This window comes from Neopsephotus bourkii, unplaced genomic scaffold, assembly GCF_033783945.1.
Source record: "Neopsephotus bourkii isolate Nb327-2 ecotype Australia unplaced genomic scaffold, CSIRO-AGI_Nbou_v1 NB_745, whole genome shotgun sequence".
NCBI lineage: Eukaryota > Metazoa > Chordata > Aves > Psittaciformes > Psittacidae > Neopsephotus > Neopsephotus bourkii.
The window spans coordinates 2,552,179-2,563,397 of NW_026901243.1; positions in this window are offsets into that span (position 1 = coordinate 2,552,179).

The following is an 11,219-nucleotide window of genomic DNA, read 5'->3' on the forward strand; positions in this document are numbered from 1 at the left end:
TGCTTCTGGGCAGATCAAACAAGCATTTGGGGGGGCAACGAGGCATTAAGGAACTCCACTGGGCTTAGCTCCCAGGCTGGTTTTCTAGCTTAGTTTTGCCTTAGCTTATAGTTCTCAAAACATTCATCTACCCTCAAAGCCCAGGCAGGCTTGCAGGAGAACGATGCCCTTGGCTTACTTCAGGGAGGGTGCTATTCTCCCACACAAAGGTGAGTCTGCATCCTTTGTCTGTATTCAAAAATAAAATGGGTGAGAGTTGGCTTTCTGCACTGCACAGCTCACATCCTCACCTCCTTGCTATCCCAAACAGGGCTGCAGGTCCTGCCTGTGTGCTGTGAATGAGACTGGGTACCATCTGAGGGAGAACTGATTGGTCTGGGGCAATGCACATGGCATGGATCATGCTGTGGATGATCACAGCCCTGGTCTTGTTTAGGTTAACAGTCCAGACATAGATGATGTGTTTTTAAGACAGACAGAAGCCCTTAAAAGCCAATATTAAAAGGCCTTTTCAGGACTCTCCTGCATATTATAATTTAAACTTTAGCCCTTGCATTAGTCCAGCCTAGTGTGTTACAGCTTCATCCTCGGCAAAATTGAGCAACAGCTGTTGACCAGTTCCTGCTCCACTCTTCCCAGTGCTAGGGGTCAGGGCAGAGTCACACAGACCTTGTTGAGGCTAGAAGTGGATTTGCACTCAGTCTAACTTACAAGGGGCCACCATGCATGAACTTCCTCCTGGTGCTCGTGGCTCGTTTGAGGTACAACCTCCTATAGAAGCATAACCTTCTAAAACCTTTATCAAAAGACCAGAAAAGCTGTCTGATTTTTACCTTCCTTCTTCATAAATGTATAGTGAGGTTAAATCTGCAAGATGCTAGTGACCCGTGTTGGGGAAGACACATTTGAAGCTGCATGTGAAAGTAGATACATACACAGGATTTCAGTTTGCAAGGATGGGAAACTGTGTCTTTTACATTACTGTCTTTGTTCTCCATGATAGGCTCTCCCTTTGGAAAGCTGAAACATCTGCTTCATTTTCTGGACTGTCTGCCCCATGGTACCAACCTCAGAAAAGTGATTCCAGTGGTGTCAGGTAGAAGTAGATGACCACCAGTTCTGGGGAAACAGTGTTATTGGGACCTCACATCATGTCTAGAGCAGTATGTCAGGAGAAATGAGGCTTGCAGTTGAGGGATTCAGCAGTGCCATTTCACACCGTGCTGTTGGGAGAATCCGGCCAGTGCTGTTATTTCTGTGCTGTAGGTGTCTTGCAGGTGTAAAGGAGCTAGGATACCTGTCAGAGCCACCCCAGAGTCTCTCTCTGTGAAGGACCACCCAATGCTGGATCCAGCATGATGATCCATATATCCCATCAGCATCTTATGGGTGTCTCTAAACCCAACCTCTAAAGCAGAGTCGCAGGTGGGACCTACGCTCAGGTCACCACCCCCATGGTGAATCCAGCCAGAACAGCAGCAAAGTCCTCCAGACACGAGTAGATGCCACTCATAGCCACGAGTGCAAACATTTTAATCTTCTCCACCCCCTGTCTAGTTTGGCATTCAAATCTATCATGACACCGTCTAATGATACTGCTAGAGTAAGGCCAGTGCATCACCACAGAGGCCCCAAAGTAGGGAGATTGGAGCAAGGCAGCAAGATATCAGCCCCATTGGTAGCAGCACGATGTGTGGGCCATGTGATTTTCAGAAGAGTAGGGGCACCTTCCCAGCTAACATTCAGGAGACCTGACTTGCCAAGGGAGAGCTTGGCCAAACCTTTGGGGCCCAGAGGAGCCATGTTAGCACACACACCGCATCATGTCTTCTGCTCTCTCTCTCTCTCTCTCAGGAAATAGCTATTAATTACCAAATTCCAAGGCACGGTCCTACCCATGTCTGGGTGACAGTCAGGTAAGATGTCACCCTCCAGAGGGAGATGTCGGTTCCTCTCTCCCAGACAAAGAAAGAGCAGAGAGGAATGGGAGCTTGCACAGAGACCTCAGAGATGTGATTCCAGCCGGAGGGAGTGAATCCAGCCCCTGCAGTCCAACCCCAGCCTGTGGCTGTCCTCCTGCATTGCATCTGCCCTGCAGAAAGCCCCATTCCATCTTCTTTGCTTTTAGCTGCAGAGCACAGCTCAAACCTCTAGTGTGACTCTGGGGCTGAGAAACACCAGAAATCAGAGGTGAGAGAAGCAGCAGGGAGCCACTTTTATTTACTGCAAACACAGGGAATGGGGAAAGATGGAGCTTTCCCGCTGTCGTGGTTTAAACTTTGACTGCTACTGCTAAACCCGGGACACCTACCCAAGGATTCTTTTTTGGTTTATTGTTTTTTTAGATGTAAACTGGACAATTAAAGAATTTCCCACCCTGTTTGCAAAGGAGATGAGCGTTTACATCTCACCTGCAGGTGCACTCCTGCTCAATGCAGGAGAATGCAGCTGCCATTCAAAACCACCCCTGGGGTTTCCCTTGTAACCAGAGCCCTGTCCTTCATCACAAACTTCTCATTTACCCCAGCATGGACAAGAGTGATTGCTCATGAGATAACAGCATAACCCAAGAGGCTCAGCCTCTGTCTGTAAATGCATGTAAGAAATTTCCCCGAATTACTCTGGGCTAAGACAGAACCAGTTTTCACCAAATATTAAGCAAGTGAAGGCTATTCTTTTTTTGCCTCATTTGGGGCTTTCTTGATCTCTAGCCATACAGGTCTGTTCCCCTTCTGTAAAGGGGGGGAAGAAGATGCCTAAAATCAGTGCAAGAAAGGCTCCTTCCAGGTGAGAAGTCCTGGGAAGGAGGATTATTTTGGTGCCAAAGCTGCCACTCAGGCTGTCACACACATCCCTGCTCCTCCCCGAGCTGCCTGCTGCTGATCACAGCCCCGCATCCTGACTGTGAAGTCGCTGGTGTCGCTTGACAGGTCACCAGAGCCTTTACCTCATCACTCCTATGAGTCATCTTGACTCCTTTTTTATAGAGCAAGGACTGCCAGGCTGGAGGCAGGAGACATGCACAGCGATAACAGGACCAAACATCTCCCCTAACATTAACAGCAGGTGATAGAGTTTTGGTTGCTGCCTTGTTTTCCCCTGCCCCATCACCCCTTTGACAGCATGCTTCCAGTGCCCTTTGCTTTGTGTTTCATTGTGTGTGGTTGTTGTTTTTTTAAAGCAAATTGAAAAGCACATTTTACACCATTTGCACATGCAAAAATAGCAAAGGGAGCCTTGAACAGAAGCCGCATTATGTTTGGAGCGGATTCCTCCTGCCAGGCATGACGTGACGCTCCTTTCCAAGTCTTGGCGTGTTCCAGAAAGGGTTCATCCTTCCTGCAGGCACTCAGGATGGCCAGGTCCAGAAACCCAACTGCTACGGTCACACTCCTATGCAAACCTTGTGGGCAGCCCAGCCGGCCATGGCATGAATCACAAGCCCTGCTTGCTTTTGCAGGTTCAGGCTTCTGGTGGGATAGAGGCTATTTTTGTCCCCTCTTGGCTAATCCAAGAGAGGTGGGTTGTCCTATAGCCTCTCGTTTAGCCTCTTGAGGGTAAATCCCTTTGTCCCAGGCTTCCAAAGCCTTTAGAAATTAAAATGTGTGGTTTTGTTGTTCCAGAAATTAAAATGTGTGGTTTTGTTATTCCAGCAAAGGGTAGATAAAACCAGGCATGTTTAATTTCAGCCGCTCACAAGGAGGTGCCCATGGAGACCAGAAGCAGCATAAGATATTTACTGCTTTGGGCTCACAGTCCCTAAAGCCCACACATACCACGGGCTGTGACAAGCTGACTGGGTCTGACTGTGAGCACCTACTGTTGAGCCACTGGGTGCTCAGTGGAAAAAAACAGGCCCTCCTGGATGTGTGATTCATCTGGCATATTTTGGACACCTACCTCCTGGCATTCACTAGATCTCCATGGCCTGCAAAAGGAGATTACACAATGAAATCCAGTTCTGTTGGCCACCAAGGGCATCCCACCCTCTGTGCCTGGGAGGAGAAATGGAGGTGATAAGGAGACACTAACATGGGAGCTTGGTCCCATCCCCATACAAACCACTGACAGCACCTACACAGACTAGAACAAACCGCTGACAGCACCTACACAGAACCCAGTGCAAGGGGAAAGGAGACCCAGGCAGCAAAATATCTTAGCAGAGCTCTGGACCTTTGAGCACATGAAGTATTAGGGTATTCCCTAGCACTGGGTGCATAAATATTAGATAAGCTACAGTGAGGAGGAGAGAGATATCTGCGCTGTTAGCACCCTGGGGCGGGGAGCAGGAATGGGGCTGTTGTGTATACCAGGATACAGCATTGTCCCAGGCACAAAATTACCCACGGGCTTGGACAGCATCCCTTGGGGTGTTCTGCTTTAATACAGCAGCTCTTTGATACAGGCTGGCCCTGAGGTTTTCTGCTTGTTGTCCAAACTGAGACACTTAGCAATTCCCATGTAACTAATTACACTCCAGTTCAATGCCTCATAACCTCTGGTAGCATTTCTTATGGTAATTAGCAGCACCCAGCAAGGAATCACACATCCCAATGCATCTTTCGTTCCTCTCACCATGAGTGAGAGATGAAGGCTGCTGAAGGGAGCTCTCCTCCATGTCGCATGGAGATGGGAGACAGGAGACATGCTCCACCACACAACTCGATTTGCTGCAGTCATTTTGTTGTGGTACCAGAAGCAACTGAGTCAGTGGGGTAGAAAATGTCATTTGTCCTTGCACATAGCAGGAAAACTCACAATATGAGTTATAGTGTGAGCAGCTGATTGCTGAAGGAACAGACATCCCTTCTCCTTGGGCACAGTCTTCCAGCCATGTTCCCTGTGACATTACCATGCTTCAGTGTTTCCTGAGCAGCTCATAGCACCTTTGGGGATCTGCCTGTGCACCAATTCAGTCTAGATCCATCATCTGCTTGTCCTGTGAGGGACGGCTCAGCTGGCAGTACCTGAAGCCCCTTGATGGCATGTGAATCCAAGCAGCACTGATGCACGCACAGGTGGAGACAAGCAGCCACTGAGTTTGCTGCAAAAGCATTACATCTTAGCTTGGGTGGAGGATACTGGAGGCAGAAGATCTCCAGCTGGCATGATCCCAGCAGTTCCTTGGCACTGAGCACACAGCCTGTAACATTGGCTTGTATACAGCTGCAGCTGTGAAGCAGAGGTGCCTGAAGCCCTGATGGGCAGAAGTCAGTGGAGTGAGTGTGGGTCTGCTGCTGCAAGGTCATCTGCAGAGATGTCTCCAGCATGGTCAGAAGGAGTTAAATACACCTCATTGGGCACCTGCAGCCAAGACACCTCTTCTTTCAGCCAGGAGATAGTCTCTAAGGCTCACTCCCAGATCTCTTGGCTGGTGATCCCTCAAACGGGATCTTCGGTTCCAGAGAAGAGGATGCTGGAAGAACCCCATAAGGGCACCTGAGTCCTGGGAGAGGTGGAGGGGACCTGCAGAGTGGCAAGCTTGGGTGTAGTATTGGAATGAAAACTGGAGAGCACAGAGCAAGGAGCATTGGCCTAGACCCATCCTCTCCTTGAAAGAGGAGAATTTACTCTTCTCCAGAAACACCTCCTGTCAATAAGCACCTGCAGCAAAGGGGAGACAGGGTCTTTCCCTCAGACCTCTCCGCCCATGGGGATCTGCAGGGACCTGACCATTTATACCAGCTAAAATCCAGCCAACAGTTGTTGGTGTCCTGGACAGTGAAAAAACCCCAAACTACAGCCTGAAGCTAGTTAAAACCCACTAATACGCACAGGCACCAGGAGCATAGGGAGGCCCTGGGATACCCACTCACCAGTGAGGTGGCTGGGTCCTGCCATGGCTCCCTCTCCATCTGGCTCAGAAAGGTGCAGTTGTTCCCTCTCTCCACCCCACCCCAACAATTTTTTTGTTTTCTCCTTGGATTAAACAAACCCTGTGGTGTTTCCAGTGTGACTAATTCCATAATGACAGCAATATCCCCTGCCTCCCGTGCAGCCCAGGAAGGTGCCAAGTGCCATTAACGTGCTGGTACACATTGCTATTGCATAATCAGCTGGATCTTCCCTGGGGAAAATGAGCTGAATTAGTCTCTTTCGCTGGAATAGCAGGGACCAACAGGGATTTCCATAAGAGAGATTGTTATAAAAGGAAAATCCATATGATGCCGTCAGAAACAGTCTTGAAAAACTGCTGTTGTCTGGCAAACAGAAAAAGGAGTCTGTATCTCTAACACACATTTATGTGGCTGTGGAAGTGGAGGGGCCCTTTTCTTCAGGCCTCCCATGCTTCATACACTGTTAGTCTCACACACTGCGTGGTGCTGTTCATTGCCTCACTACAGAACTGAACCAAAGAGCAAAGAGCGCAGTGGCGTTTATTCAACATCACTTGAATTGAATTGAGTGGAAATGTGCCCTGTGTATCTGTTCCTCATCCTGGGCTGCTAAGGAAAGTCTGGACAGCCCTGGAACTGCACCTGGAGAGGCTGAGCACACCACCACACTCCTTGTGAGGCTTCTGCATGATGCTTTGCTCCTCAGATACCCCATCCCTGCAAGGAGGGGTGGGAATGTGGTGTGATATGTGGCATGTGGCTGTCACATCCAAAGAAAAGGACTGGCTTTGTTGCATGATCGCAGAGTGATTTTGGGCAAGTATCTAGGTACAGAATTGAATTAATTATTCTGTTTTGGCAAAGAAGATGCTACGCGTGAAGTCTTATTACTGATGCATTGCCACAGAAGTGTGTGGCAGGAGGGAAGAAATCTCACCTGCAATGCCTCCTATGTAATATCCTTCCTTGTGCCCGCAAATTGAAAGCCAGTGACTGGAAATGCAGCCGAGAAAGGTTTTAACTTCCATCCTTAAAGTGTTGAAAACTGACACACCTGATGATGGATAGTGAAACATCTCTTTAATTTCATTACCGCTGCCAGCCATAACAGCCCTTGTTGGCTCTGATTTCTGGGCTGGCTCTCCTAAATCAGGGGCAGGCAATTCCCCATCCTCTCCTCCTGGGATTCATGAGGTTCCGGGTACTACGCTGACGTTCCCATGTACTCCTGCAGTCCCTCTTTGCTCATCTGCTGAATTTCCCTGACTTGGAAGCAGCAACCCTCTGTTTATTATTAATAAGTTGCTATACGTGTGTGAAAGTCCCTGCAGCTCCCTGCAAAATGAACCTCTAGATGCAGATTTCATATTGCTTCCCTTGGCCAGCTTTTCCCTCTCTGCAGAGCACAACACAAACAGGTTTCCAGCAGCACATAGAGGCCAAAGAGCAAAGAGGTCCAGATCGGCCTTTGAGATCCTTCTTTGCTTGTGACCAAAGTCATGGCAATCACTTTGGTCACAAATTGGATCACTTAACTGGAAGTGGTACATGGATTTTTCCGTGACCACCACAGCTGCTGTTTCACAGCCTGAAGAATGGTTTGCTCACATCAGGGTGGTTTGGGAGATGGATGTCGATTAGCATGTCATCCAGGTAGATCCAAACCTCATGTTTAATAAGAGCATTCATTGTTTGTCAAATGCTTGTTGTAGAACTTAGCAATGCTTTGTAAGCATGATTATCCCCGTCTAACAGAGAGGAGACAGTGAAAGGCAGATCAGAATTGGAACAAGCACAGAGCTGGGACTAGTGCTGAAATCGTGACTACCAGCATGGTGTTTTTCCCTGTGATTCAGGTAGGAAACAGGAGGACAAGAAGGTTTTTAGGTGAATCTTATTCCTGGAGAAACAAAAGCCTTCCCAGGTTATCACCAAGACTTTCATTTTTCATTCTTCTCCAGCTCAGCCAGGCTGGATGAATTGTCCTCCAATGTAAGCACCAGAGCTGCCTCTGATGCTGTGCTTTCACACAGCTTTGATCTACAGCACAGCAGTTGCCCGGGGCCTTCTGTTGGAGCAACTGAGCAGAGAGCTCTTAGTTTCCTCTCCCATAAAGAAGTTTTCCCCAGGCTGCGGAGTACACACGTCCACAGAGCCATCGCTATGTGGGACACACACATACAAGCTCTGTGCCATGTTCCTGACATCCACTTCCACAGCTCCTGCGCTCTGCTTGAGCAGCACTGGGGTCGTAAAATCCCGGCTGTGCATGGAAGGATGCTGGGCACGTTTTACACTCTTTCCTGTTGAAAGAGGAGGGGATGGTTAATATGACTATTTCCTGGACAATGTCAGGTGGCTCACACACACATATACCCCCTTGTTCTCACAAATGGCATGTTAAAGGAAATCAGATTGACCTGTACTTTATCCATCACCACCATCGCTTGCTCTGTCTTGTCAGAGATTGATTACTGTTCATAGTGTTTTCCCTCACCCAGACCTCAGTCAAGAAATACTATAAGGCCCTGCTGTCTTTTTGGAAACATGCAATCACAGAGCTATAGGCAATTAGCCAGATTAAGTGCTGATTGCAGAACAGAATATATGGCCAGTGATTTCCCAGATCTCACAATCAGCTGTTTTAAGCAGCTGTAAAATGTAATACCATTCATATAATGACTGAAATCCATCTAAAACACCCGAAGGATCCATTCCCTTCTCTAAGGGATGACTCTCCATTCCACTGATCTTCCTCACAGATCTCTTCTGCATGCTGCCCTCCCTGTACCCAGGAGACCTGAATGCAGCATTCAGGAGGAAATCTTCCACGCTTTCTGTAAGTGTGATAGAAATACTCCCCTGATTTTGAAACCCAGGGTAAACCAGGGTAACTCCAGGTTTTCCAGGCATATTTTTCTTCTGTCTTTGCTAACTTTGCCACACTTCGTGGGTATGCTTAGATAAGGAATTAACTGATTGATACAGGATTGCCTGGGAAAAATCAAGTGAGAAATTAATGTTTTCATAGAACATCAAGCTGGAATCAGTACTCAACATCACAGAAGAGCTGTCACAGGACGTATTTGCTTGGTAAACCAAAGGGGGGGAAAAAGAGATGAGGGTGAACACTTAAATGTACTGGTTTATACTAGCCAGCTCTGATGATGGGATATCCCCGCCAAAGCCCGACATGTCGATGCTTAGGCTGCCTCTGCAACCTGCTCTGTGCTGCTGCACCCCTCAGGGTCCTGAAGTTGCTACATGAAGCTCTAAAATCTCCCTCAGTGCCTTCTCTTAGGGGCTTCCTCTAGCATGTAGACCTGTTCCCAGAGGATTATTTCCCATATCCTCATCCCTATAAGCAGTGATCCTTACCCATTAGCTACATGGCGCAGGAGCTGTTACCACCCTAAGCAGCTCACAGTCCTCTCACAGGAGGGATGGTCTCCCCAAAACCATGGCCACCAGCAGCCCCTCTGCATGCGCCAGCATTCTGCCTGCTGCATATCCCCACTGCAGCCATCTGGCAGGGTGGCACCATGCCTGCTCACAAGTACCGTGCCAGCATCCCTTGGTCCCCTGTGCCAGCCCACTCACAGGGGCTCACAGCAGGGGTCTCCTCATCCAGCCACCAGCCCCTCCAGGGGGTCTGCACTCCCAGGTAAGACCCATGCAGGCAGCCAACAGAGGCTTTCCGAGGTCTCTCCTTCCCTTTCAACACCTCTCTTAGCATGATGGATGCTCGGAGGAGGGAACATATGTGTGTTTTTCCTAGAGAAGCAGCGCACCACGTGGCACCTCTTTTGGACATCTCCCTCTCTGGAGTCCTTTCCCATCCGTTTTATTCCTGTACACAGTGGAGAGCTAAGCCATTCTGCAAGTGTAGGTTATTTTTAGAAGGCTGCACAGCAGAGACACCCTTTCACTAGCCAAAGAAAGAGGACACCAAATGGCCCTGACCTTTCTTTCCAAGCCCCCATGTCGGGCATGTGCATTGAGCAGAGCGGAGAGTGGAAGGAGGAAAGGAAGGAATTTGTGTGTATTTGCTTGGCTGACTGCCTTTTCCTGGGGCTTGAGTTTATATGAAGAAGGTGAGGACACCACAAGGGGATGAAGGTTTGTTGGTCACCACAGGGTTCGGAAGCTCAACTGACAAGGTCATGGGCTTAAAAACACTTTCAGACACCTCCCCAACAGGTCTTTAGGAAATGCTTCTCCACGTTTACCCAACCTGAACATGCTCAGTGACTACCTAGAGACTGTTCTTACGTCACCCCAGTGCTGTGGCAGGAGCAGCAAGGCAGTTCTGCATGCATCTTAGCCATCATTTTAAAAACCAAACTAATGCAGAATAGCGAGAGACTGATCTCTGCTTGCGGAGTTCTAAGAGGCAGATAAAAGGAGGCCCTGTGCAGAGCCTGACTTGTCCTTCTCTTTATTTAAATAAGTCTCATCCTGTCGAGGTGCAGTGTTTATTTCCTCACTATTTCATGTCACTGCTCCTGTAACTGTACACTGCTGTGACCAGCTCCAGCTGGAGAACATCTTGGCTGCTGTTTGCAGAGTGGTGTTTAGCAAGCAGCCCTGCTCCACCGCACCAGCCCACCTCCCTTCCCTTCCAGCCCCTCAACTGCTGATTGCACAAGCGTAGGCACTGCCTCCAGGGTGGTAGATCCAGACTTGAACTATGCAGGTCTGATCCCTGCTTTTCCAATGGGCTTTGGGAACAAATCACTGCCATCCCCTGTCCCTCAGATTGACAGCTGTAAAATGGGACTGTTTCTGTTAAAATGATGTTCCCTGGGCATGGAGCAGGGTCCTGCAGTACCTGCTGCTACACAGACATAAGAAAGGGAAACTCTGACTCCAACAAACTAGCAATTTTAAGACAGGCAAGAGCACAGCAATGCTCATGGATAGAGTAACAAGATACCTGCTGTGCCTTTTCCCCCGCCTTCACAACCTCCTCGCCCATCAACACACAGCAGCGAACACAAGGAACCACAGGCACAGCAAAGGACTCAAGCGCGCACCACAGCTCGGATAATTAGCATCAACAGCCTCTCTCTATCAGCCCCAGCCCTTGCTTGGATGTGAAAGCCACGCCAAAGAAGCCTTTAACATGCCCGGAGCTGCTGCAGACAATGGGGAGGCCAGATCCCCGGGAGGGCAGCAGGAGGAGAGGAGGAGTTGCTGCTCCTCGACTCGTCAGCCCTCCCGAGCATAAGGACGCCTTTGTTTGCTTCTCCTTCAGCCTTCCGTTACCCAGAGGGGGAGAGGCAGGAGATGGCAGAAACCTGGGATTTTCAAACGTTTTCTGAGTCAGAGGCAGTGGGAGAGGAGGAGGAAAGATTTCCTGCACCCAGCCAGGCTGAAATA